The sequence below is a fragment of the Aythya ferina genome, assembly GCF_964211825.1.
Source record: "Aythya ferina genome assembly, contig: HAP1_SCAFFOLD_235, whole genome shotgun sequence".
Lineage (NCBI taxonomy): Eukaryota > Metazoa > Chordata > Aves > Anseriformes > Anatidae > Aythya > Aythya ferina.
This window is the reverse complement of record NW_028181302.1, coordinates 82,176-109,767: the sequence shown is the minus strand read 5'-3', so window position 1 is coordinate 109,767 and position 27,592 is coordinate 82,176. Positions and strand designations below refer to the sequence as shown.

Sequence of the window (27,592 nt, the reverse complement as noted above, 5' to 3'; positions counted from 1 at the left end):
AGAGAGAGAGAAAGCTATTTTGTAAGCTTTTTATTGTAATGAACGAAAAATTTGGTGTTAAGAGGAAAAAGAGACAAGCCTTGAGAAGTCCTGCAGGAGAGGGTTGCTGGGATAAAACTTCCTCCATAACAGTCCCAGCAGCACATACCCTGGTTTTCCCTACACAGTCCCAAATGCCAACACACTCTGGTGAACACGCCTGGATGCTTGGAGAGCCTTGGGAAAGAAAAGTACAGTGGTTAGTTGACTCAGTATGGCCATACTCACTCGTTCCAGCTTCATTATAGCTATTTATTTCCAGCTATAGCTAGAAGGGGCTTTGATGGAGGAAGGGGATTTTCTAAATGAAAAAGAAATGCAGTTTATGGAGAGTGAAAGCTGGTCCCAAATCCAAGTCTAATTGAATTAGAAATTGCCTGGATGCTTTCTTTCTATTCAAAAGCTTGTTAAACTTCCAAAAATATGTATATATATTCTTACATTTTCTAAACAAATCCATTCAGCTTTTTTTTTTTTTTTCAATGTGACATTTTCTATTTCAAAGTTGACCTATTTTGAGAAGTAAGAAAATTAGCTAAATTCCCCCATATCAAAACATTTCATTCTGGGCTGAATAAAATATTGGGAGCTTGTTTTTATTTCCCTTTCTGCAAGGAAGTGTACTCCTCACTGGGGGCTAACAGAATGGATTTTATTTATTCTTTTGAAGTCCATTTCAGGCATGGAACAAGAAAAAACCCTCTGCACAATTTGCACAGCAATGATTTCCAGCCTACTTTTACATTCCACATTAAGATATCTAATCCATCCCATGGATTTGGGATATAGGAATTTGAAGTGTAAGTAGGGATTGATAAATTGAGTAATGGGTTTTATCTACAACAAAGGTTTCTTGGGGCGTATCTCCCAGAAAAGAAGTGACCACAGCCTACACTGTTCTGCTGGACAAAGGTTCCTCTCAATACTCATCACTGTAGTTTGTTGGTTGCTTTAGAAATAAAGGTGAGCAGAGATTTTGTATTGCACTCCAGCCTGCCAGGCCAATCTCTGGATGACTTCACTCACAGTCAAGGGACAGCTTTTAGGAATCATTCTTCAAATGTTTTGAACTCTTCCCCTGACAGCATTTGATTAAATAGATTTTTAATCGACACAATACTTTACACTACAGCTGCCACTGGTGTGAGGGACATAAAAATCTATCAACTGTCGCAAAAGTCAAAGCTATATATTAGAGCATCTGTGCAAGATTGCATGTTTCATTTCATTGTTTTTGGAGAGGCTTATTAATAAGGATGCCTTGCTTTTTGCAAACAGTGGCAATACTTTTGGTACACAAGACATAGTCCTACTCCGAGTTGAAAGGCTGCCTCACTGGAAGGTTTGGGCAAGATAACATGGCAAGAGGGTTTTCTTTCTGATGCAGTTCTTTCTTCTTTGTAGCTATCCAATGACATTCTCCTACTCTGGAACAATGTTTGGCAGGAGAAAAAAAATCCATTAGGGTTACTATTTGAACATCTCAGAGCCTTTGCTCCAGGCTGCCTGGAGGCGCAGTTGGCCAACTCTGCGTCATCAGCAGGTTTCCTTGACAATGCCTAAAAGATGTTCTTTCAAAAGCTGGACTCTGAAGCACAGTTCTTGTCTGCACACCAGCCCCTGCAAACCAGGTCTCATTTGAAGTCAGTTGCCAGAATATGTGATGGAGTGAGATCTGTGTAGCTTTCTGATAGCATAGCATGGAGCTCAACTTTCAAAAACTTTTCACAAAAGGTTGTGTTGGGACTGCTCAGTGCAATCAGTGCATGAGCTGTTAATGTGGAACTCATGATTGCTCGCAGCAATCACGGGGTCTGAAAACACAGCAGGATTCAAAGGAAGATCAGCCACTCACACAAGGTAACAAGGACATCTTAAAATGAGCATCTATTGAATTGGGATTCAGAGCTAATTTATCCCAAGGGAAGGTTATTTGTTAACTGCCTCTTGAAGAGTTTCTGATAGAGCTGAAGGAAGGGTGACAATTCCTCTTCACAGCCACCCCCAAGGATTATTCATTCTCCTCTGGAATGAAAACTAAAGCTTGACAGAGGGGTACAGGGACTACAGACCACAGCACAGATGCTGCAGGTTCAAGTCCCTGTTGCCTGAGACAGAGGTTCTCCAGCCCTAGAAACCAGGGCTGACCCTCCCTGAAGTTGCTGTCACTGCCCAGCACTTGAGGCTCACTTGCTCTCCTTCTGCACCATATTCAATTCTCTTCCTTCCTCAGAGTGCTCTGAATTAAAAAGCCCTCTTTAGAAACAGATGGGTGGTATTCAGTTGCCAAAACACAAGGACCTCGTTCTGTTTGGGCTGTCCAAGGGTACTCCTCCCAGCTTGCTGCCACTCCAGATGGGCACCAGCATACCGAGGATGCTAAATCATATCTGCAGCTCCCCTGCAGATGCTCAGTACCTGCTGCCGGTGCTAACCAGCCTGGGTAGGTGCCTGCACTGCCAGCCCTGCCTCCCCTCGGGGGTGGTTGTGAAGAGGAGTTGTCACCCCTCCTTCAGCTCTGTTGGAAACTCTTAAGAGGCAGTTAACAAATAACCTTCCCTTAGGATAAATTAGCCAAATAGCAGGCACTTGAGAGACAGAAGAACCTCTTATTTAGGCAAAAATGTTTCTTCTGACTCCTACTACTCCTACTGACTCCACTGGCTGACAGCAACCAAGATCAAAGTTAACAGATACGACTGACAGTGCCAGTTCCTAATTAAGGTATGATCCTTACAAGGAAGGTTCGTTAGGATCTCTAGGTTATCCATTACCCTTACGCCTGCACCTGATGACCCATGCACATCTTTGGCACCATGACACCAAGCTACAGACACCAGCAGTGCTGCTGTGTCCCTCTGCAGCCTCTCCCAAATACTGGAAAAAAAAACTTTGAAGCCACCAGACAAAATATTAGGCTTGGTGGCAGCAAAGAGTCCTGCCAAACGGATTTATTTATTTATTTATTTATTTATTTATTTATTTTAACCAATTTCACATGAGCATCACACTGTTCATTCTAGACCACCATTCCTGCCTCCTTGTTTCAATAAACAGTTGTATCACTGGTCACTTGCTAGGGCCTTTGCTGGCCAGCTCCTGAATCCAGGAACATCACAAATCTGTCAGTCTACTTCTTTCCTCTACATTCCTTGCAATGTGTCCCAGTGCTTCTCTTAATATCTCAGTGAGACCATCTGCCTGAGACACACCTGGGCCCTGCTTACCTCTAGGCACTTGCACGGATGCAGTGTTTCCACAGGGACACTACTTCACCACCTTGTAGAGGAGGGTTTCCTTTAAGCCCTTGGTAGGCCTGAGGACATGACAGAGTTGGTGAAATGGAGTGAGTCCCATAACAGACCAACGATGTGATGTCAGGATGGAGAGGTTCAGTTTGAACAGACAGTTCTGGATGGCTGCAAAAAGTCAGAAATCAGTGATTGAGAAGCAGAGTTATTTCCTCCTTGGAAGCCAGGTGGGTCACGCTCCTCAGCCACACTACCAGCCCCATCCAGACAGAGCTGAGCATCCATTTTAATCAGTCCCCAAATGCCCTACCAGAAGGAAACTGTTTAACACCCTAAAATCTCAGGTGAGGGGACCTGGCATCACTGCAGGTGGCATCTGGCCCTGGAGCTCTGCTCCAGAGGCAGCAGCTGACTCTGAAAAGGAGCAAAGACAGAAATGAGGCTTAGAGCAGCAAAATAAATCAGTGACAGAGTTTCAAAAAAAAAGACAAATGAAGTTGAAATCTGTCCTTGTTTATTTTAATGTTTGGAATGTTTTCGAGGTGATTTATGCCCCCGCATCAATGTATTTCTCTCTGTCTCTCTCTTTCTTCCCTCCTTTTTTTTTTTTTTAACAGAAAAAAAAAATAAAATAAAAATTGGGGGAGTTAATTGGATTTCCAGGCTTCACAGCCAGACACTGTAATTGATCTCTGAAGAGATGGATTTGTTGGTTAGCTGGTCATGAATCTGATAAAACAAGCAGGAAGGAATGAAAAATTCCCCCCTACCAAAAGAGCCAAAGAGGGGCAATGCTGGCAGAGACCCCCAGCACTTGCCTTCACCAAGACATGGGATATTCCCTGCCTTCCCTTCCCCTCCCCATTTTTGTTCTGCCTTGCAAGGCCATTATTTTCAAAGCATGGCTGCATCAACCAAGGCCCCCTGCATCTGCAGCTCCTAGCACCCGAGAATCCCCCAGCCAGCACCACGCCTCATCGCAGCCCCCAAAAGTGAGTCCTTCACCCCCAAAGCTATGTCACCCACCTCTGTCTGTCCCAAAATACAGGTGCCATCTTCAGTCCCCTTGAGTTTCTTGTCGCAGCAGGCTGGTTTGCTCTGTGAAGAGAGGAGGCACTGAGCTGGGGGAGAGGGGCAGGATGCCCCCCACTGCCCATAGCTACATTTCCCATTTCACCCAACTGGTGTCTAAGCATCCCCACCAAGCCAGGCTTGTGCTAGCAGGCTGGCAGCACAACAAACCTTGTCCATGTCTGATTCATTCAAAAAAAAAAAAAAAAAATCCTCAAATTCTGGGTTTGAGAACATGCTCTAGCCATTGAACCAGCTTTATACACATATTCATAGCAACATCTCCCAGTTGCCACCAAACCTCTATGAGCATAGGGTTTTCTTTTCTCTTGTACATACAGACATTTATATTCTGGTTTCAGCTTAGGGTTGCAAGAGGCCTGGTCCTGCTGCTCTGACCAGAGCTACACTGGAGGCTGCTGTGCTGTAGGGTACCTCGCTCAGCCTGTCACGGTGCGTGCTCTCTGCTGCCTGTTCCCACAGCAGATGGCAAGCGGCCGGTCCCAACAGACTGCAGCAGGCTCCGGCAGCGCCCGCAGGGAATCCAGCTTTGCACAGATCTCTGCAGGTGAGTCCACATGGGAACATGGCACAAAACGAGCACAGGAGCAAACTTCAGGTGGTTTAGCGTCATCCACCAGCTGGGAGGGTGAGAAAGGTGTTTGTGGGAGCATGCTGACACAGGGCAAGCACTGCTTTTCCAGGCAGGGCAGCCTCCTCCCGTACCCATGCACTCCAAGCCCCAGGTGACCGAAAGACCTTTGTTATCTGGGAGAGTGCCACATGCCAGGGAGAAAGCTCCCTGCAAAATTTGTCTCTTCAGCGCAAGACTCAGCTCATTCCTCTTTTTGTTGTGCATTTTCCAAAATCGCAGTCCACTGGCACAGCTCAAAAGGAACAAGGAAAACTCATCTGCCTTTCTGAGCCAGAGACCCCCTCTCCCCCTTGCGGGTAACCCAAAGGAAGGTATTACGTTCCCATTCACCTGCCAGCTCGCCCAGGAGACGAGGAATTTCAGTCCTTTTATCTGTTACAGGCTTGTCTGAAATGCCTGGCATAACCTGTGCCTGTGCTAGTTAGGCTGTGCTGATGTTTCGCTGTTCAGAAGCAACCCTATAATAATTGACCCGGCTTTTCTGTGCTGCTGACACCAGCTGGCATGGCCTCGCAGAAGGAAACACTGCGCTTGCACAATGCATAATTAAACTATGGAGCTAACTTCCACGGGAAGTTGTCGTGGCCAAGAATTTGTGACATTTCGGAAAGGAAGCAGGCATGTATACGGATAACAAGAATAGCCAGAGTTACGACAGCTAAATAGCAACATCCCTGTTGACAGTGCTAATGATATTGCAAGGCAGCCTCCCGTTATTAGGGGTGATAAGCGTATCTAACATAGGGCAGATCTGCCTTCTGCTGCACCTCCCTTTGCAGCATCCGCTTCTGGCCACCCCTTGGAGAGGACAGAGCTGCATGGACCCAATCCCATGCATGCAATTCTCCTCTTCTATTTTTTTTTTTTCTAACACGTTTCAAAAATATTGTACAGTTTTATTTTGCTGTTGCTTGCACTGGATATAAAACTCTGCGCAACAGCAGCTTTCCAGAATTGTAAACCTGGTTTATGCTCAGGAATATTGTTCTGTGCAGGTGCAAGGTATCACTCACTCCCAAGCACTGCAGCTACTACAGACTGTGACAAGGAAGCTGCTCACAAATGGTCACGCAAAGGAAAACATCTGTTACAAACTAGCAGGTACACAGATCATCTGCAAATTGCACAGCTTGCGCCTGATTTTTCCCTTGCTTTGTTTAGCAACTTGCGGGGCTGCCACGCAGGATTTGGGACCCCCATGGTGCAGAGAGGCAGACGACGGGTGCTGCTGGCAGCGCAGAATCCGGCCTGGCACCCACCTGGTCCTGCAGAAGGCATAGGTCATGCCACAGGCGTTATTTAACCCAGGTGCTCCTTGCTCGGCCACACGCCCCTGTGGGAAGCAGAGAAGACAAGGCAGGGCAGCGCAGGGCAGGTTCCACCCAGCCTCAGGAAGCCCAGGCAGCAGGGCTTTGAGGGTATTAGGTTCAGAAATGGAAGCGGGCTGGGTTGCCTCTGTTTCATTCCCGTGGCACTGCTTTTTATCGTTATCACTCCAGAAGGGCAGGTTGTGCTTCAGCAGGCAGCGTCCCTTTCCCTTCAGCCAGCTCTCTGCCCCACACATACCTGCTTGCCCCCTGCACAGGCTCCGTGGGCTGGCAGTGATTTATTTTTTTGCTTTTTTTTTTTTTTTTTTTTTTTGCCTCCACCTCGCACACAAAAGATTTCCTGATCTCAGCTGGACCTTTACATCTGCTTTGTGTTACAGGGCTTAGATCAGGAAACAGAAGGATTCTGTTTCCATCAGGCAGGATCTCTGGTTGATCTCCAGCCAGCCTCAGGACTCAGCTGCGGTTCCCAGCATCACATGCGATGGTTAGAAAGGAGGATCCTCCTGTGCCTCGTGGCACTGCCCTCCCGATTGTCTGCTGCCAGCACTCCCACCTGGGTAGGGCTCAACCATCTCAGACACAGCCCGCAGCTCTGGATGTGTCCGAAACCTCTCCACCTGCTCAGCCTTGCCCAGGCTCTGCTCCCATCCATTGAAATCCTTCTCTCCTCCACCAGAGTGCCAAGGGTTCCATTTCGCATCTTTTTCTTTTAAAACACAATTTAACAATATTTACATGATCTTTGCTCCTTGAGTAAAGCAAAGGGGGGCAGGAGGAGGGAACCCATCCCTGGCTGCACACTGCCATCACCTGCTTTGAACCACACGATCCTGGAGCTCCTGCTCCCCTCGGTCAGATGCATCAACACCTTTGGCACACGATTTATCATGTCAGAGGAGTTCACCACTTCTGGCACAGAGCAACAAGACTTATTAAGTCCTGGACACACGCCTTAGCAATCGATGGGAATTTCAACTGTGACTACATTGTGAAAGGGATCAAACCTTTTAAAAACCCATTCCTCAAACAGAGTGGTCTCGCATCCTGCAGAAGCCCCGTGTAAACACTGGGGCCTCATAAGTACCTGTGTGTGCTTCGGGGGGACAAGAGTCACTGCACACAGCCTGGCAAGACCCCGTGTGAAGCACCACGCAATCCTTGTCACCCAAAATTGGGGTCAAGGATGGCGAGCTCAGGCTGGAACTGGCTCAGAGGAAGGCTATCTGCAGCATCGGAGCAAAGGTGGCCTTTTTACAAGAGTCAGCTGCTGGGAGGCCCTGACTTGTTAGTTTAAGAAAATGAAGGTGGAGAGGTGATAAAATTGTTCTCTCTTCATGTATCGGGAGGTTTAACATGAAGGAAGAGAAAGTGCTATTTAAGGTGAAAGGACAACATCAGCAAAAGGTCACAAACCATCCATGAATAAATTTAGGTGAGAAACTAGAATAAGGCTTTTCACTGTCCAAACAATTAGGAGGAAAGCCAGTGCAATAAAAAAGGTGTTTTTTTTCAGCCCAAGAAAGGGAAGAGAAGCTTGGTTGTCTGCAATAGCAGGGAGCAGGATGCAATGGCTTGGAGGTAGTGCAAAAACAGTGTTTGTTTTAAAGGAGCATTACTGCAGCCATGCAGACCGAGGCTGGTGGAGAGGCGAGGTGTGCAGGGAGAGACAATCCATTTGTACAAGGTCAACTGATTTAATTGGAAAAACGTGACAACTTTCAGACTTGGGCCTGACACGGGGCAGTAAAAAATCAAGGCAAATATAAATCAAAAGACTGTGAGAGTGCACAGAGGCCAGCTGGCCAGCCCAAAGGCTGCATCCAGCCCCACCGAGTGCTGGGGGAAGAGAGGGCAGCCAGAGCAAGCACGGGCAGAAACTCCCCAGTGCCGAGCCAGCACTGGCTGTGCTGTAGCAGCCCACACGGAAATCCATATGGAAAATCATTAAACAATTACAACCTCTATCGGAAGAAGATCATCCTTGGAAGACACTTCTCCAGAAACCTCTGTTTGCCGCTTTCAGATAAGCCCCTGCCCCATGGGAACAAGGGCCAGAACACATTTCACAGATCAGCAAACACTAAACAAAGAGACCTAAGCAAACTGGGGGAGCAAGACAAGCCAACGCCACCCCACCACCTCCAGCTCCATGCGTCCTCACGGGCTGGTAGTCGGTCATGCCGAAACACCAACCCGTGGGCATGGCCCCAGCCACGCAGCCACCCCAGCAAGCCCGGGGCCACGTGCTGCTTCCAGCAAAGGAAGGTTTTCCATAAAATAACCACTCGGCGCCAGCTCAGCGGTCTGGGAGAGGAAACGATCCGCCTGAAAAAATTACCCAGCCAAAAAAGTAAGGTCTAATGCGCTGGCTGATTTAGCACACAATTTTATCACTCCCTACAGACAGAAGCCTCTCTTATTTGGAAGGTGCTTAAGCACCTGATTTCGGTTAGGCCTAAATACCTCTCAAAGAGCTGGCCCTTCATGCAGAACCAAGATAATCTTTGAAGACACAGCAACTCACCCGGCTTTGCTAAATCAATCTCACTGTTATTTTATTCAGCGTAAAAAAAAGTTCCCAGGGATCACATTTCTACCAGAACTTGTTAACAATTTATAACTATCACCTTAATCATTAAAAACAAACAATGGGAAAGAAAAATCATTAAATTAATCCCTGATCTGGAATCCCAGAAGAGAAAATGAATTATTTTTCAAGACTGTAAGAATTAGAGGCCAACCTTCCAGATCGTGTAAAAACACGAAGAGCAAGTGTATGCATACTCTGCCAGACAGCATCTAAGGCTGCTGGAGGAAGGCTTTTTTTTTTTTTTTTTTTTTTGTATTGCTTTGAAGCTCTTTGCTGTCATTCTCCAAGGAGCCTGGCAACCACATTGTGATAGAGCAAGGATGAGCCTTTTAAGCTTTCAGAGTTATTTCCGAATGAGCACGGGCTGAGCTGAGCATTGCAGCTGATGTTCGGGAGCTCCTGGCTGTAGTGTGCTGAGTTCAGCCTGGGCATGGCGAGCAGAAGCACCGCTGGGACTGGAACCACAACCTGCCACCCCTGGGCTTCTGGGGGGTTCCTAAGGAGAGCTGCCTCCCTGTGTCCCAGCCGAGCAGGCTCCAGCTCCCTCAACAAACTCAAAAATTAAGGCAGCAAGACCTGTAGGAAACGTTAGGGGCTTTTATTAGACCAGCTGATAGAGACAAAAAAACAAGGACTTACCTTGGATGCGTGCTCTACGCCCATCTCACGAGATGCCAAGACAGCTTGTCAGGTGTGGGCTTTCTTTTTCTTTTCCCCATTTGTACTAATAAATGCATTAACTAACCTACAAAAGCCATAGATCACTACAGTTATAACCTCACCACTGCTACGAATAAATAGCTACGTTAAACAGAGACAAAAAAGTGGAGGGACAGGCAGGGGAAGCACTTCCACTGCCTTACAGGGAAGGCAGCGGCAGGCCTGGCCATGAGACCCCAGGCATGGGCTTGCCAGCACCCAGCTTGCTGCCCGTGCACCCACGAGTAATTAACTGAGGCTGATAATGAGAAGGGATGGACTGAGACAGGTATGCAGGCTGGGGCAAGAGAACACGCTCCCCAGCTAACTGCTCGCATGCAGTACTGAACTTAAATGCTGCATGGTGAGGCTTGGAAAATTCATGTTTTTCCCCCCATTTAGCTGAAGGAAGATCCCTCTCCTTTGGCATGGCGATGCGCACGGTTGAGCACAGCACCAAACAGAGGGCACTGACACACTGACCATGCCACCCACCTCTCTGGCCATCCCCACCAGCCCCAGCTTCTCCTCCCCGCCGCACCAGCGCTGACCTCCCCACTATCGAACTCCCCATCACGCTCCTGGTGGGGCTGCCACGTCCCCACCCAACACAAATCAACGGGGCCATCACCTCCGCGGGGCGAGGACGGGAAGCGAGCGTCCCAGCGCGGTGCCAAGGCAACTTCCTCACCCTGCTGCCGCGGCTCGGGCAGGCGGGCCGCGAGGAAAGCTGGTGGAAAAACCTGGGCAGGGGGGGCGGGAAATGGGGGCCTTCACTTTTCAGGCTGTTAACTGTAATTAGCCTGGTTTCTGAGATGTAATTATCTTGCAATCTCAAAGCAAACACCCCGGAGGAAATTGCACAGTTAAAGACAGCATGGCATTAAAAATAAATTATGAGAGTCCTGCCCGCTATTGCTATGGATCTGTCAGCATTTTCACTCTAAAAGCCCCTGCTTGGGGGAGCTGCAATCACCCAGCTGTGACTTTCCATGCCAAACTGTCTGCCTAGATGTAGGATTGCGCCGCATCCCTGTTATGATGCAGAAATTAAAAACAATAACCCCCCTGATCAGGAGGCATTCAGCTTTGTCACAGTCCAATTACAAAATCGCTGCACTTTGGGGGTGGGGAGGTTGTTTTGTTTTGTTTTGTTTTCCCAGAGGAATTAAATTCCACGGGCTATTTAATACAGTGCACGAACAAAGCGTGGTAGGTGTTTGGAAACAAGTCAGATGCTAACAGATCACAATATTCCTTCCTCTCACAGAAAGAGCTCCCGAGCCTGCTCTCCGCTGCCCTTTTTGTTGCTGCGTGAGCGCCTTCCAAAATTAGGACTGTGCTTCACACCCAAATTGCCATGCCAGGGATTCAGCCCAGGAGGTGGAGGAACCCGACTACTACAGTGGGGAGCAGGATCTCCCCAGCAGCTCGGGGCTCATCCCTTGCTTGGGACACTCCCTTGCTCAGCCCAGCCTGCAGGGTTTTGCTTGGCCTCTGGCTCCATGGAGGTCACTGCTCTGCGATGCCTGGCTGGGGAGCAGAGGCAGGAAGGAAGGGGGAACTGGCTGGGAAGCAGGGCCAAGTTCCTCATGCAGCTACAGAGCGTGAAATAAGGCTGCCAGAGAGGAGATGTAGCTCGCTGTTGGCTTATTTTTAATTTTGGAGCATCTTTTCCATCCACTTCTACTAGACAACATCAGCCCCAACTCAGGCTTGCCCTGAAGCCAGCAGAGCTGTATAATGGTTTAGGTCAGCAGAAGACCATACCAACATCATCCCAAAGGGCTTTCCCTCATGGCATCCTCCCCTGCGGGCGAAGTTTCAGATCACAGCAAGGTGCAGGTGATCACAAGGGACCATGCGCCCCAGCCAACCCGCGCTCTGCCACATGGAGAGAACCCGGAGGGAAGCGGTACCTGAATAAGGCTGTAAGAGACACTAAAATCCCCCCTCAACATCTGCAGAGCACTGGGACTTGCCACCATCTCCAAACCACCATGCTCATTACACAAAGCACCACTTCTCTCATTCTGCAATAACTAAGGTGGACAAGGAACGCCCAGAAACGTGCCGAACCCTGGCACAACGTTCAAGATGGAGAAGAGAAGATCCAAAAGATCATTGCCTTGCCTTCCATCAGAAATACAGCTTCCCTGAGGACTCCTGCAAATGGGCTTTCTCCAGAGCCCTGCCCGCTGCTGTGGATAATTAGCGGGTGCTTCTTGAGTACGAGACGCAACCACCGCGGGGCTTCACGCAGCTCTAGCAGCGCTGAGCCCCACTTAACTAAATTCTCATACTTCTTACGGTACGAATCAATCCCACCGTCTCTCCTCTCTACATATCTCGTCACTCACAGGATGCAAAAGAAGAAGTCTGGAGAGCCCATTAAAAGCCACTCGACTGGAAAATAGTTTCTGGCCTAATTCTAGCACCAGGGTCTTAGCTGGGGAGAGAAATCTGACAGCAAGAGTGTGTCTGCGGGGAGGAGGAGGCAGAGCTGTTAACTACTTCACCAATCTAACGTATAGCACTCTCCAAGAGTAATTAATAATTAATATTCGTAGCCTGCTTAAATCTGTTGACTCTGTAAACCGCTGCCTCTCACTTAGAGGACTCTCGGCATGCTGAGACAAACTGAAGAACATCCCCCATGGAGAGGCTCAGCATAAACAAGAGCAATGGCAACTCCCAGCTACTCATCCCTAGTTTTAATCCCTCTGCTTCTCTTGTCCTCTTTATCTTGTTTAATTAAGCATAATGCCTTAGCAGCAGCTCTTACAGAGGCAGATGGAGAGTCCAGGATGAGAAGACCTGGGTCTTTGGTCACTGCGAGGCTGCTACCAGTGCTCTAACTGGAGCAGTAAGGCCCTGGGTTGGCAGGGGACGCTGAAGTCACCAAGCTCCATCCCCTTCAGAGGGTGTGTTCAGTGCTTCTAAGCCACAGGCCACGCACTGCATGCAGGAGCGAAGCCGTGCAGCACAGCACTGGAGGCTCTGGAGCACTCGTTCCAACCAATCCTTTCTGCAGTGTTGCCCCTAATCCACTTTGTCCTCATTCAAAACCACAGATGTAAATCAGTTTCCCCAGCTCCCATCTTAATCTGAGTTTCAGCCATCAAAAGACGCCTGACACTGACACACAGTGGTCGCAGTAGCTGTGGGGTCTGGGTCATAGCAGTTGCAACTCAGCAGCAGGCTAACGAAACCAACCTATGAGTATCGGTAACCCCATATAGGTCACACACATTGAAAGGGAGGTGGAATGGAGCAGAACAGGTTTCCTTGGTGGCAATCCACACTACTGAGGAACCTGATGTTCTACATAATGTCATCTACATGTCTTCTACATTATGTCATAAACTAGAAGGGCTTGAAGTTTTGGACCAAGAAATAGGCACCTTTGAGAATATATGCTATAGGATCACCGAAACTGCTCAAATTTTGTCTCAGTTCATCATCTCAGGGGCCAAGCTGACTTCCACTGAAATCATAGATCACTGTTTCTTTTGACTTTACACAAGACTTGAATGCCACCCTTAGCATCTTTTAATATCACATGTTGGGGGTTACAGAATGCACACATGCATGACTTGTTCTGTCACAGATCTGAGTCATTCATTATATGTGTATATTACTTGCTCTGCTGTATTCCTGGTTTGGTAGAACACGAAAAGTTCTCTTTTCATTATAAGTAACATTATTCTATCAACTGTGTTATGTTTAATCACAGTTATGGTTTACTCTGGTGATAGTTTTCTAAGATACAGGAAATAGTTTAAATCGGTAAAGTAGAAAATGACATGAGTGACTTACTTTCCACATAAACTCCAAACTCTGTTTAGTTAATCAGTATTCAACAAATACAATTCTATTGAAGTTTGCTTTTCTTTCGAGAGTGCAATAGAAAAAGGACTGCTAGCTAGCATTCAGATGTGAGCACACCTAAAAATACCATTATCAGGAAACAATTATACAACTTTCCCTGAATTGATAATTTGCATTTAGAAAGGAGGAAAATATGCCCATAATTATTTTTCTGTTGCTTGCTATAAAAGCTAAGGACAGACAGTGTGATTCTGTGGCTAATAAATACTGAGGGCATGGCTGTCCTGCAAAGTGGGTTTTTAGTGAGAAATCAAGCCATGTGAGGACGGACCATGGGAGAACATTGCAATTTTTGCACTGTGGCCCAAAAGATCGGTATACTTGGGGAAAAATAAAAAATAAAAAAAAAAAAATCTTGCTATTTGCCTCTCTGCGTTTGTGCATATTGTCTTTACACTCTAAGCAAATAAGACCTTTCCTCTGGAGTCTCATAGTAAGCTATATAAGCATCAGTTCTGGTTTTGCCAAGATTTCAACAACCAAAGAAGAATTTTAAAAGATTGTTTTACTCTTTTTAGTAAAAAAGAAAAAAATCTTTTGGCTTTGAATGAAACACATTACTCAACTTAAAACCAAAATGCTTCATTTGGTCACCTAGCTTCTGTAAACATTTTTGTCAGGTTTCATAAAAAAGTACATGAGATTTGAAACTTGAAGTTCTCCATTTTAATTAGAATACATAATGGAAGGCTTCAAGGTCAAACAGGATCTTATTGGTTAAAATACCCTTCCTCTTTCCTTCCCTGAAATGGGCAAAATCCAAACAAATTCCTGAATGTTTCGGGGTTGTCAAATTCTTGGGAGGGAGCCCACAGAAGAAGTGCTCACATTGAAAAATGCAACCCCCCCCCCACAACCTATTTTGAGTTTGTCAGAGTAGACCCAGCACCACCCAAATATCTGCTGGGGGATCCTACTGCTAGTGGGACAGGAGCCTGGAGTTGCCTTTCTTGCACAGGCAGTGGCACTGCACAGCACTGGGCCCGCCTTACAGCAGCTGAGTGCTGTCAGCTTAATTTCAGCCTTTCCTCCCTCACCTGCAAGATCTATTGCCAGAGCAAAAGTGTCTCTTCCCATCCAGGCAACATGCACTTACAGGGAGAGCTGCCGGACTGTAATGCCAGGAGCAGGCCTAAGACACACCAAAGGTTGAGGGAGTGCAGGAAATGGCTGCCTTTCCTCTCATTCCTGCTGATGTTGCCATTAGCAGCTTCCCAGCGCTCACCGCTGCTAATCTCGACACCCACCAGCACTCCCTCAAACCAATTCTTCTTCACATAATCTCCATTCCCCCTCCGCCCCCTCAGGTCCAAACCTACTGAGAACAACAATGTTCCCCTGCAAGAGAGATGGAGCAAGCAGGGTTGGAGAGCGCAAGACTCCTTCTGAGAGCAGGCCCACAGCCGGCAGCTCCGGACAACAACATCCATTTTGCTAATGACTGGAATAATGATGGCATTCTTGTTAGTAACAGTGGAGATAACAAGGCAAACACTAGTCGTAATTATTGTAAAATGTGCAGAAGGCAATTTAGAATAATAAATGTTTCAAATGCAGAGAGCACACGCGCGCACAAAAGAGCTCGCCGTTAGCTGGAGCGCTCCATCTGCGGCGTACAAGGGCCTTCCTGATTGCATTGTCGGGAGGAAGGAGTCCTCCTGTGGGCTCAAATTTAGCACTGCCATGTCCCCTGCCCCACCGGGGTAAGTGGCACAGGATCCTCCACTTGCCGAGCCATGAGGGTCTCCTGCTGGCTTTTGGGCTGAAACAACAAATAAAGGCTGCGAGGACCTTTCTTCACCATGGAGGATAGTAACTGATTCCCAGGCATGGGTCTCTCCTAGTCATAACCCAAGTCAGCATCTGCAGTGCAACGTCAATCAAGGGCAGCAGTGAGAGATGAGGGGCTGGAAAAGGACCCAAGGGAGGAGAAGGGTGGGGTTAAGAAGTGGGGCCCAGAGGATGAGCGAAGGGGAAGAGGAAGGCCAAGGAGAAGAAAAGGGCACCTGGGAGACTCTCGTTTGAAAAGCTGAAGAATGCCTGCCAAAGCAAACAGTTGGACATGCAGGGCTCTACATGTCTCTGGTTAATTTTGACCATCTGGCATTTATTGAAATTGCCTCCCTTTGTGTTTTCTACGATGAAGTGGTTTTGTGTTCCTGCTTTCTCTCCCTCCTTTCTCCTCTCCCTCAATCTGATGCGTAGCTTCTGTCCCTCCTCTCAGCTCACTCCACCCCATGGCAACTCTCAAGCAAGGAACACGAGTGTGCAAATGGCTCCAAGGAGGGTGCCAGGGATGGGGAGCAAGCATGTGCATGGGGACAGCCACAATCCAGAGGCTCTGCCCTCCCCACTGCCCCTCATCTGACATAGCTCACCTTCCCTGACTCCCAGCCCGTGACAGCAGCAGACTGCAGGGAAAGATGGGAAGAGAAATCAGAGCAGAAGTTAAGGAGAAGAACTCAGCCACAGAAAAGCAGGGAGAAAAACCTTTAAAAAGGTGCAATTGCGAAGTGATGACAGGCTGGTGGAACGGAATTAGCAGAGAGGAGGGCTCTGCTCACGTCCTCCTCTCCCTGAACTGCCGTGCAATTAGAATTAAGCCAAAGGAGCCATTTTGTAGGGAACTTTGCCATGAGCTGCACTTCTGCAACAAGGGCGAGAGACTGAAATAATCAACATTTTCAGCAGAACAGAAATGCAAACATCCAAATTCACATTTTAACTGACAGTTTCAGTCAAAATACATCACCCTGACGTTCTTCAATCAGAAGAGATTCACAGACTCCCTTCCCTGCATAGCCTGCGGTCCCAGGCCAGATTATACAGCCACGATTCCATAGCTTAGATTTCCTGTAAGTCAGCAAGAAACCTCTTAGGCTCCTGGTGCACTCCCCAGCCTGTTGCAAGGGGGGGCTTCTCCCAGTAGTTCCTCAGGAAGCCTGTCCCAGTGAAAAGAAGGAAAGCAGCACAACCGCAAGGCTGGGGGAACGTCTCCTTTGCTCTGTGCAGACTCCGAACACTTCAGAGACAGAACATCACTCGTCGCAAGACCTTCTTCTTCCCCAGTGAAATCGCCCTGCTGCTTTGCATGCTGCTGCGGTGTTCCCAGTGGCCACGACGCTTGCAGGCTCGCACACACTCCAAGGACTGCAGGCAGGAGCTCGGCGGCTCTGCTGGCACAAATTAGCGGAGCTGAAACTTTAGATCAGTGACAGAGAGTCTGCCTCCTGGGAGCAGTAAATTGCGATGCTGGTCCCCAAAGACCCTCCTTGCCATTAAGTGATTAATGAATTCATTAACACCTCTAAGAACACAGGAAATATGACACAGACAGCCTGCCTAGGCTTTGCAAAGGTTTTTTTCTTCCCTTTTAGGAAGAGCAGAGAATAGTGACTAATTAAGCTATACGGCCCACGGCAGCACAACTACGTTTATCCAGTGGGGATGAGCAGAGAGGTGAAATCCTCCATCTCATGTTCCAATCAGCTTTCATTTGACCCATAATGAGATGCTAAAAGAAGGGGATTATTGCTGTTATAAACCTTTTATTTGAAAGGCAAAAAAAAAAAGGACAGCATTCCCAGTTCAAGAGTGGTATGAGCTCAGGGGATGGCTGGAGAAACCATCAAGGCTGGGAGAGGAGGAGGAATTGTGCAATGGTCTCTTCAAGACTTACAGTTCTTGAGAAAATTCTTCACTGTAAAAGTGGTGAGGCACTGGAATAGATTGCCAGGGTAAGTTATGGATTCCCCATCCCTGGAGTTGTCCAAGGCCAGGCTGGATGGGGCTTTGGCCAACCTGATCTAGTAGGCGGCATCACTGCCCATGGCAGGAGGGCTGGAGCTAGATGATCTTTAGGGCTCCTTTCAACCTGAGCCATGCTATGATTCTATGACACAGAGGGCCTTAATTTTTGCCCCCTATGTGACACAAGGCATGAGGTTACCTCCCACCATATGCCAGCAGGACCTCCCAGTGCTCCAGTTGCTACTACACAGCGGACGTGGCGATCCCTCCCTGTGCAGCGACGACAAGTGCCTCTCGGCCCACCAACACCACGGATGGGTTTCCCAGCTCTGGGTTCCTGCTGAGCTGAGTTTCCTAGTGGTTTCACCCCACCAGCCATGGCCAGAGAGGTCCCACCAGCAGGCAGGTGGGGGAGCTGCCCCATGCAGGAAGGGACACTTTTGTTACCCATTCTGAGGGGACAAATCTTAATTTCTCTTGGGCTTGCTTGCACCCGTGGGCTCTACTGCTGCAGAGAAGATGGTATGCCACCAATCAGTACAGAAACACTTCTCCATAACTCAAGTGGGACAACTCTCCTTCACCCCAAATGGCACAGAAGCACTGAGGCTGGCTTTCGCTGTGGCCTTCAGCATCCTGCAAGACCTGCCTTGGGATCACGGCCTTGGGCTGCATTACCCTTCGGCTCTGGCGAAGGGGACAAGTGGTGCTTGGTACCTAAGTCTTTGTATTCCTTCTACATAAACAGAGTGGTGGGGAGCCACCACGTCCTCCTGTTGTGGGCAGGTATCAGGACTTGGGGAAGTTTGAAATTGTGGAGAATCAGGCCCAAAAGACAACTCACTTTCAAAGACAGATAGTAAATTGGAGGGAGTTCAGAGAAAGCCACTAAGAAGATTAAAGGGCAGGAGGTATTGATTTACGTAGGAAGATCAAAAGAGCTATATTTGTATATAGTAGTTTAGCTAAGTGATGACTAAGTGTTTAAAGGGAAGAGTTTGAAGGACATAAACCGAGCGAGGGACCATTACGGTGAGCACAGTGAAGAGAGCTTAGCAGGAGCATTAGAGTGAAAGAAAAGGAAGGAAAAAAGAGGAAACCTCAGCTGCCTGCCTGCTTCTCTTGGCAGGGAGATGCTGACAGCACCGCTGACACTGAGATTTGGCAAACCAGCTTACCAAGGCATTTCAGGGCCTGTACCCCTTTTCCTTCCCCTCTGCAGCCGCGCCATGCCACAGCAGTCAGGAGCACACAGGAAGGCTCTCAAGTGGGCTCCAACCACCACGGCACACTCAGCACCCTTCAGCTCGGTGATATTGGAGCACCTTGGACAAATTCTGAACCGTGGGAGCCCTGTGACTGCTCTAAGCCCAAGAAAACCAGAAACAAGGCAGCTGTATATCCTAAATCCACTTCTGAGCACTCCACTGTCCTGCTCCATGCAAAACAAGGCCTACAGATCTCATCCCATCTTTAAACTTAAACACTGTTGGATCTGTTGCTTCTTGTCCAGAATTAGTGTCTGTAAAGCATTAACCCAAGTATGTCACAAAACCAAACCCATCCGCACGATCTGGTGAGATCCCAGCTGGCAGAGACCAGCTGCCCGACCCCGCTCCCTCACACTGCCCTCTCCTAACAGAGCTGTGCAGAATTTGCAGGGGTAGGGCTGGGACCACGGCCAGAATACCCAAAGCTGTTCTGTTCCTTGAGATTATTCAGATCCACGTGAGAAAAAGTCAGCTGAAGTGACTAAAAAGTGACCTACCTTGGCCTCCCTCTGTGGGCTCGAGCTGACAGATGTCTCAGCAGAGCTTCCAAGAAGAGCAAGGGCCAGGAGCATTCCAGAGAGCAGTGCCCTGGAAAGGCTCCATGGCGAGGATCATTCCTCCAGCAACGATCTCAGCAAACACGTCTTCCCCTTCCTGGGGGAATCTGACAGCAAGCCCCTTGCTGAAAAGGCACAAGGGTGTGCAGGACATGAGTCAGGGTGGACCTGGAGGCCAGATGTTTCATTGGCCATATACACAGCTGAATTTTTAAGCTACCTCATAGTCTGGTATCTGCTTACTGTGCTAAAGACTGCAGCTGCCCATCGTAGCAACACATAACTAACCCCTCAGAAAAAGCATTTCCTATCCTGACGGTGAGGAGAGGGGAAAGATAAGACAGACAAAGAGAATCTGATAAGACAGCATGATTGAATTGCTCTGCCATTGCCAGGGATATCCTGAAAACTTGATGGCCTCACTTCATAGTCCAAAAACACCAACAAAAAGCTTTTGCTCTTAGATCGGCAGGGTTCTCCAGGCAGTTTAGATCAATGCCAACACTGCTCCCTGTCCACACCATTTGGCATTTTATCCACCACTTGCTGGAGTGATACTCTTGGCTGCGAACATTTATAGACAGCAGAAAGCGAGGTCACGTAATGAGGACAGGGCAGGTTGCAGAGGAGGGTAAATGAGATCAGATACAAGGGGCAGGATTCATAGCCTGTTAGAGAACCACTAAATATATTTATATCTCCCTGACCTACCAGGTGTCAGTCTGGCCCAATCAACGGCCCCTTGATCTGTGCGACCAAGCAGATCCAAGAGGATAAACCTCCCTACGTGGACGAAGCAGATGACGTGACACACAAGCAGATTTGTTCAGCGGTGTCCTCAGCCACAAGCTGGTCACCCCCAATCTACACCGCCTACTTACATTACTGCCGCGTGGAGAAATATGTTCTGATGCAACCAAATGCAAGAGGATGCCTCTGGGAACAACGCATGCAAATTACAGCTACTTACAATGGGAGAGATTACCTCAGAAAGCTCCAGCTCCGCTGAGGACTGCAGATGCTTTCCATGGAATAAGTGAATATTCATCCAAGCAGGGACAGGAACCAGGTTTTCTCTGGCTATTTGCATCTGCTCCCTCCTTTACTCCCCATTTTGTCCCTCCTTAATTCCCTCTTTTACCCCCATTTACATGATTCCTTATGAAAAAAACAACACGCCTGACTTTAACAGGAGTGTAGCACAGCTCTGAATTTGCAGAGATTTTCTAGGGGATATGGGGATGTCTTAGGCAGGAAAAACAACTGTGTCTACTTCAGCAACCTTGTGAACCACTTGGAGACAGAGCACATCAACATGTCCCCTCCCAGGAGAGCTGTGGGGCTGCGGGCAGGTGTGCCTGCTGGGGCAGGTTATCTGTAGGTTTGGGCTCAATGCCAGTGCTCAACCCTACAAATGCATGAAATAACTCGTGGTTGGCCGAGCAGGATGCATGGGTGACAGCAACACCCCATGGGGCTGCTGCAGAGCCACCACGTGCAAGCAACTAACCTTCTCCCACCACCTGCTCCCTCCCAGCCTGTGCCCCAACACTCAGTGTCCAGCTGGGGGAAACACCAGGGGGCTTTCGACTGGAGGCCACCGAAATATCTGAACGCTGGGAAAACTAACAGCTGAGCTCGGTTTGTTGGAGAGATGCTTAGGAGATCACAAGACGTCTAGACATCTTAAACATGGAAATATCCTAGGTTGCAGGGGACTTCCCAGGCCTTTGACAAAGACGTGGTGAGATTCAATGCCTGGAAGTTCAGGTCAGATAAATCCCAAAATACAGTGCAATTTCCCAGCAGGGAGGGAACCCGAACACTGGAGGACCTTGCAAGGGTGTGGGCCCTCATCATTTGACATCTTTAGCATAGCAGGAGATAACTTCTGAGCAGCTAGGCTTTATTCCAGCTCCTGGGAGAAAGCCCAAGCCCCAGGGTTAGAGGGAGTGGGACTGGATGGCGCAGGGCATACCTCCGGCCCGGGGAACCCATGCGTGCCCCTGCTCGCTTCCTCCTTCCTCGAGCCATGACAAGAACAGGAAATTCTGCGTTATCTGCTGCTAAGCCTTGAAGCTTCTCACTGAGCCGATAGCTGTAGTCAAATCTCATTCTCCAAGACCTCAGCTGGTTGCCTGCAGACATAAGGAAGGAATTCATTTATTTATTTTCCTCCTCCAGGCTCATTTGGCCAGACAGATGTTGCTTGCTATTTCTTTTTCTCACCTTCCTCTGAATCATCCAAGATGAGCTGTGGCTGGAGGCACCACACTGGAGGCACAGCGCTGCCTCTGCAGAACTGGGGAGCAGGGCCACTGGTTTTGCTCTATCATGAACCCTTTTGGGTTCAGTCTGTGTCATCTCAGCTGGTCAGTTACCCAGACAGCACCTGCTCTAACGAGGGTCATAAACACAGAGCTTCAATAACTCTGCTGTGCAGAGTTCTCTACCTCCACAGCAGACAGTCTGGGCTCTCAACCGGTATCACCATTCAGAGCCTTACAAGACTGCCTAAATAAACATATGTAAGAGTTTAAATTCAATCTCCCCCTTGCCCTGTCCCCTGAAAAACTCTTTGATGACTAAGCCCATTAGGGGAGGAGCAAATCTCCTCGAAATGTCACAGCTGATCTCCACTGACCTTATCAAAGTGCAGGATCAATACACTGACCCATCAGAGTTGGAAACCTTAAGCAAAAGCCGAAGAGAAGCAATTAAAGCAGAATTTCAAGAATGGAAGTGGGGGTATCGAAATATCCCATTATGCCTCTGGAAACTGAAAAACAAATGAGCCAAAAGTAACCACGATGCTTAGAATTATCATATACATAATTAGTATTTGATAAAGCAGGAAATACAACATAACATCCATTCATCATGCTGACAGCTGCAAAACCATATTGCAAAGCTCTTAAGTGTTAGTGGTGTGTGTATGCACCTTCAGCACTGCAGGTACGAGTCCAAATTGCCAGCTCAGGAGCTAATGTGCCACAGGCTCCATGGGATCCTCGCAGCAAATCCCAGGGAACAGTTCTGTGATGCATGGCAGCAGCGTAAGGAGGTGACCGTGTGCTCTTAACTACCGGGATCTGAAGGATGGAGAGGCATCAATGAAAGTCCAGGGGCAGCTGACAGCTTCCAGTGAGCCTGTGACTTCAGGCACCCTAGAAAATCAAACCAATATTCCTGATATTTGGAACTTAACCACCTACACCATCACATTACTGCAACAGTCTCTACTGTGGTTTTGAACCCTGGGCCATTTGCAACCATTTCAAACGACTCCTTGTCCCATCCTGGGAGATGGCAAGGCAATTTAAAAACTGCTTTGGAGGAAGAGTATGGGCAGGGGACAAGGAACGGCCCTGAGTGCCCAAACAGATGCAGCCAAAGGGCTTGCGGTAAGAAAAGTGACAGCTCCTCAGCCCCTACAAACCATAAAGCAGCACCTCCACCACCCGATACCTGGTCCCCATCAGATGGTAAAGTATTTTCATATAAACTTGCTGTTAACCTTTCTGCAAAGAGGGCTATTAGCAAGGCAGGTGGCCTGGGGTGCAAAAAGAAGCTATGGTTCTATGGGGAAGAGTTGAAAGGAACACATGATAGAGAAAACACTAAATGAAAACAAAGAGAAGGGGATTAAAATGTAAATAACTTAATGGTGGCTTTCTCTGGAGCAACTCACTCTACAAGGGCTTTGCCCAAAAGAAAAAGATATTTTTTCTTCCCTTCAGAGATATTTTTAAGATTTACCTTCCCTCACAAGGGTGAACACGAGCCATTTGCAAGCAACTCAGCGACAAAACAGGAAGAAATCAACTTCTGCCTCGCCTGACAAAAATAGCCAAGTGCCTGATGGCGAAACCACACACCCATCATTGCTCTGCCTGGCTGGAACGGAGCTGTGCCTGAGCCTCCCGCTGCGCTCGCTGATCGCCAGATTGTTAACTTGGGATAGGTCCCTGTCCATCTGTCGAGTCAGAATTATTCCACTTGAAAAACACTGAAAATTCCCTGGAGTACAGCAACTGTCCCAATTCCCACGTGAGCTGTCTCACCGTCAGCCACAAGCTGCTCGGAGGAACGGGAAGGGCTCTGGTCCCAGCCCTTCCTCCTTCCCTCCCTTTTTATTTGCAGATAAAACCACCACCTCTACTTTCAACAACATTCTTGTCTGGCCAGCCCTTCATAAATTCACCTCATTAACCCGACGTAAGGCAGGATCCTCAGCTTTCTGGCTGCTGACCTTTTTCCGGGACAGAAAGAGCACTGTGAACATTCTCTTTTGGAGGGAATCAAAAAAAGCAATCAAAGAAAGTCTCTGCTGTCCTGGGAAATTTTCTGTGCACTGGGAGTCTCATCAAACCAGGGGAAAGAAAGCAATAGCAAATTTAACAGTGCCATCCATAGCAGACACAGATGGCTGCAGTTCCTAAATAAGCATTACATTAGTACAAAGGAGAGAGAAAAAAAATTAAAGGGAGAAAGAAAAAATATAACAGCTGTATCTTAAGCCTGGGGGCTGATGCTAAATCTATGTTTGTAGATGCTCTCAGCACTGGCAATAAAAGTCAAGTTGCTCCTGCGTTAAAGGGGCACTGCCGAGTGCTTTACGTACAGCCCTCCTTCATTCGGTGAGCTTCCCTCAGCTGCCCCACAGCCTGGGACCCGTGCTGGAATGGGAGGACGTGGGGGCAAAGGTAGACAGCAGTGGGAAAAGCATTAATATTTAAAGCAGCATTTTGCACCACTCTGAATGGGGTGCTGTGATTAAAAAAAATCAATAGCATGCAATGGCTTTCACTACACTGACAGAAAGATCATTTGCCCTCTCGTCACTGCTATCAAGCTAAGACCGCGGCTAAAACAACTTCCCCAGTGCATGTCCTGTTGTTCTGCTCGGCAGGCAAAATGGAGGCGGATGAACTGGGGATCTCGACTAGAAATCCTGACTCCTCCGAAGCAGGGGAGGCCACCGGTGCCTCAGAAGCTCAGGCGAGCATGGTGAGGTTCAGACAAAGCTCTGTTCTCCGCCCAGGGCTGTTGGGAGATTTTTCTCCATGATCTGGAAGGCAAAACATGAGCTTGCTGCCAGCAAAGATCACAGTTGACACAAATATTGGAGGAGCGGTAAATGATGACATGAGCGAGCTGGTTACAGTAGGCAGGCTGTGTTGGCAGATACACGGTCTGACTACAAATGGCCTTTCAAATATCCACATGCCAGGCTGGACCTGAGAAATAAAAACACAAACAAGTGCACTTACAAGGCATGCCACAGGCAACAGGCAGGTCGGGGAGAGCTGCTGGGTGTAAAGGGGTGACCCAGTTCCTGAAGGCCAGTGTACAAGGACGCAGTGGGCAAGGAGCCCCCTCCAATGCCCCAGGCCTGGACTACCTGGTCTCCGTGCTGCTGCACGTGTCCAAGCCACAGGGAATTCAGGCAAGTGCTTAAGAAAAGGGTTTTCCCAGCTGAGCATCTTTGTCCTCACGCAGCACCTGGGCAGCTCCCTAGCAATGCTCCAGCTCTTCATGACTGGAGGCCACCTAAATAACTGAGGGGACCAGAACATCGAGCTCAAATGACACACGTATTGGCCTTCAGGGGAAGATGTTTCTTGTCATCTCGCACGTCGGTTGTTTCTCTCCTCTGCTTTCCAAAAGCAAGCAGTCAGCTTTCATTCCTGCTATTGTTCCCATTAGTCGATGACAAAGTGCAAAATTTCTCATCTCTGCCACGTCAAAGCTGTGTTATCTTTCACCTCCTTCCCCTGAATTCCTTCCATCCGTTACTGAGATGGGTTCACACTGAGCCAGGGGAAGAAAGCCTGCAAAATCCAAGCACAGGGAAGAGACAGGACCTGCATTCCTGGAGGCACTGGAGTGTCTGCGAGCCAAGAGAGCACACCAGACAGCTCAAAGCCACATACATGCTTGGACCTGGGCAACATTTTTTTATCCCATTCATTTCTTTTTTTATCACACTGCATTATAACATTCACATTCTAAGATACGTGGGTGCTTCAGCAAGCCCTCATTCACCTCCTTGGCTACACCATTGCTCATGAATGTGGTTTTTTTTTTTTTTTTTTTTTTTTTTTTCCTATCATCTTTCCTCTTTTTCTACGAAGTAGCTTTGCTGGTTAATTATCACCTTTGGGATGCCTCATAGAGCACAAGCTTTGAGGCTGAGGAGTTGAAAGGATGACATCACACAAGCAGGCCAGGTTTGGCTGCTACTGCCAGAGCTGCCTGGGGATTTCCCGTCCGGAGCGCGCTGAGTTCTGGCAAAGGAAATGGTTCACCTGGACACGTCGGTATCAACACGCTCCTGATTCCAGACAAAAATCTGACCCAGGTGTTTTGATAACATCAAAACATTATGTTTCATTATTTTGAGGGCATGGAATAGTTTGATTTTCATTTTAAAACAAGTTTGCACTTAGAAGCTTTTTTTACATTCCAATTGCTTTTAAATGCCAAAAAAATTGACTCAAAATATGTAAACAATTTTTAAATGGTTTCACAGGGACATTTCAGAACAAAAAATACATTTAAATTAAACTCTGCAATTTTGCCATGAAATGGAAAATATGCTTCTTGCTCAGCTCCAGACATTAACATAGCACCTCGATGGGATTGAGTATGATTGAGGGAACCCACCCAGGCGCGACAGAGCCCTGGGCTTATGTGGGCTGTGAGAGGGGACGTGAAAATGCAGGCTGAGCTGGGAGAGCAAAGAGGCAGAAGGACCAGCCAAGAGCAGCGCTGTTGGCCAGGGGAATGTGAATTTGTGACGCCAGGTGGGGTGTCTGCACGTAGGCCAGCTTTCAGAGCTCAGGGATGTGAATGGAAGAACCGCCAGAGAAGGAAATTTCAGAGCATGCATTTCAAGGGCATTCCACTGTAATATTTTTAATCCCATCAATTAGCTAAAAAACAAAGAAGAAAAAAAAAAAAAAGGAAGAAAACCCACACATTTTCTTTCCCTCCCTCCAAAGCAGACTTCCCATTGTGTCAGTGCAGAGTGGCACCGAGGAGCTCTTGGTGGCATCATGGTCTGCAAGCATCATCTTCATCAGCCCAAGCTGCTCTGAACTCTGATGGTCACCAGAGAAAGTGCATCAGTACTTAGTGGATGGCTGGGATAAAAGGCATAGCCATGCTCTAAAGCACATTAATTGCTTATTAATTACCCCATTAATCACGGTGACACCTTTGTCTGCATTCCCAGAGGCACACTTGCAGTTAGCTGGGACTGTCACATTGCTTTGTGTAAACGGAGTGAGCTTTGCTCCCCTGCTCCAGACCCTCCTGGGTAAAGGGTAAAAAGAAAACAAAACAGAACAAAATAATTAACAGTAATAACAACAAATAGAAATCAACCCATGTGTTACAGAGTATCCCAAGAGCAGCAGGGCAGGCAGTAGGAAACATACCCTTCAGTGGCAATGGGCAGGGCAAGAAAATGCACGGCACAGAGGAACTGTATTGCAGCGATGTTCTGAAGTCCTCAAAGCTTGGGATTTAGGCAGCAGTTTGCAAATCCAGCATCAGACCAGGCTGACCAGCAACGAACGGAGCAACCAGGATGCTGAGGAGACTCACCCAGGCTACATCCTCAGCAAGGGCAGCTCGCGGTGTCCTACCAAGACACGAGCAGGTCTGGCAGGAGAGGCCCTGCACAGCCAGAGCCAAGCAGAGCAGCCCGAGGAAAAAGACAGGGCTCAGGCATTGCTGCAAACACCACTCACCCTGGGCTGACAGCAGTGGAAAAGCCTCCTCTAAGGCCAGCCGGGCTGCCGGCTCACGGAACACATCCAGGGCTTTGCTGCAGCTTCTTCCCACAGGCAACTGCAAGTTACCATTAAATCACAGAAAGCTGTAAACCAATCACCAGGGAAAATTTCTGTTCCATCACCGGTGCTTTTTCTTTATTTTATTATTTATAGCACACTCTGATTTCCAGCAACTTTTTTTATTATAAAAAAAAAATTATTTTCTTTGTCTGAAAATTGATATAAAAAGAAATCCATCTCTCAGCCGTCATTTCTCTTAATGATGTTTACATCAGCAGATGGGGAAAAAATCACTTTTTAAACAGAATTTATTACCCGCTGACCCAAAGCTTTACCATACATCACTGTGGTTTCAGAAAGTTAGTTTCCACAGCAACATGATGTAACTCTCCAGCGTGTCTGCGAGCTGCCAGTGTTAACTCTTCCAGCCCTACTCCTGTGCTGCATCTTTTGTAAGAGGGTATCTTGGCCTTGTCGGCAGTCACTGGAAGAACTCAGAGTTGGTTAGAAGGGAAAGCTCAGGCACAGGAACCCTGTGCAGGTAGGGCCACCTGAATTCCCTCATTTGGTGAGATACCAAGTCAGCTGCAAGCAAGTGTGAACGCCCGCAGGTGTCCCGAGCAGAGGGAGCAGCACCGGGCACAACCAGCACCCGCTGGGCACCAGCAGCACTGAAGGAAGG

General features: G+C 48.0%; 1 protein-coding gene and 2 long non-coding RNA genes across 3 annotated transcripts in view; all 3 read right to left on the bottom strand.

The window, feature by feature from the left end:
- Positions 1-2: 2 nt before the first annotated feature.
- LOC311428995 lies at positions 3-23,211 on the bottom strand. The gene is made up of 8 exons (XR_014687987.1): positions 22,047-23,211; positions 21,750-21,884; positions 21,335-21,502; positions 21,084-21,243; positions 9,577-9,682; positions 4,317-4,388; positions 3,267-3,704; positions 3-216 (listed from the first exon to the last, which is right to left on the bottom strand). It is a non-coding gene; the product is annotated as an uncharacterized lncRNA (long non-coding RNA).
- A 582-nt stretch (positions 23,212-23,793) lies between these two features.
- Positions 23,794-26,744, bottom strand: LOC311428996. The gene is made up of 4 exons (XR_014687988.1): positions 26,551-26,744; positions 26,308-26,425; positions 24,510-24,939; positions 23,794-24,345 (listed from the first exon to the last, which is right to left on the bottom strand). It is a non-coding gene; the product is annotated as an uncharacterized lncRNA (long non-coding RNA).
- Positions 26,745-26,947: 203 nt separating this feature from the next.
- Positions 26,948-27,592, bottom strand: part of LOC311428992 (uncharacterized protein) — a 38,995-nt gene continuing 38,350 nt past the window's right edge. The window contains exon 10 of the mRNA XM_084540179.1: positions 26,948-26,965. The gene's annotated coding sequence lies outside the window, so the exon portion shown is untranslated. The remainder of the gene's footprint in view (positions 26,966-27,592) is intronic.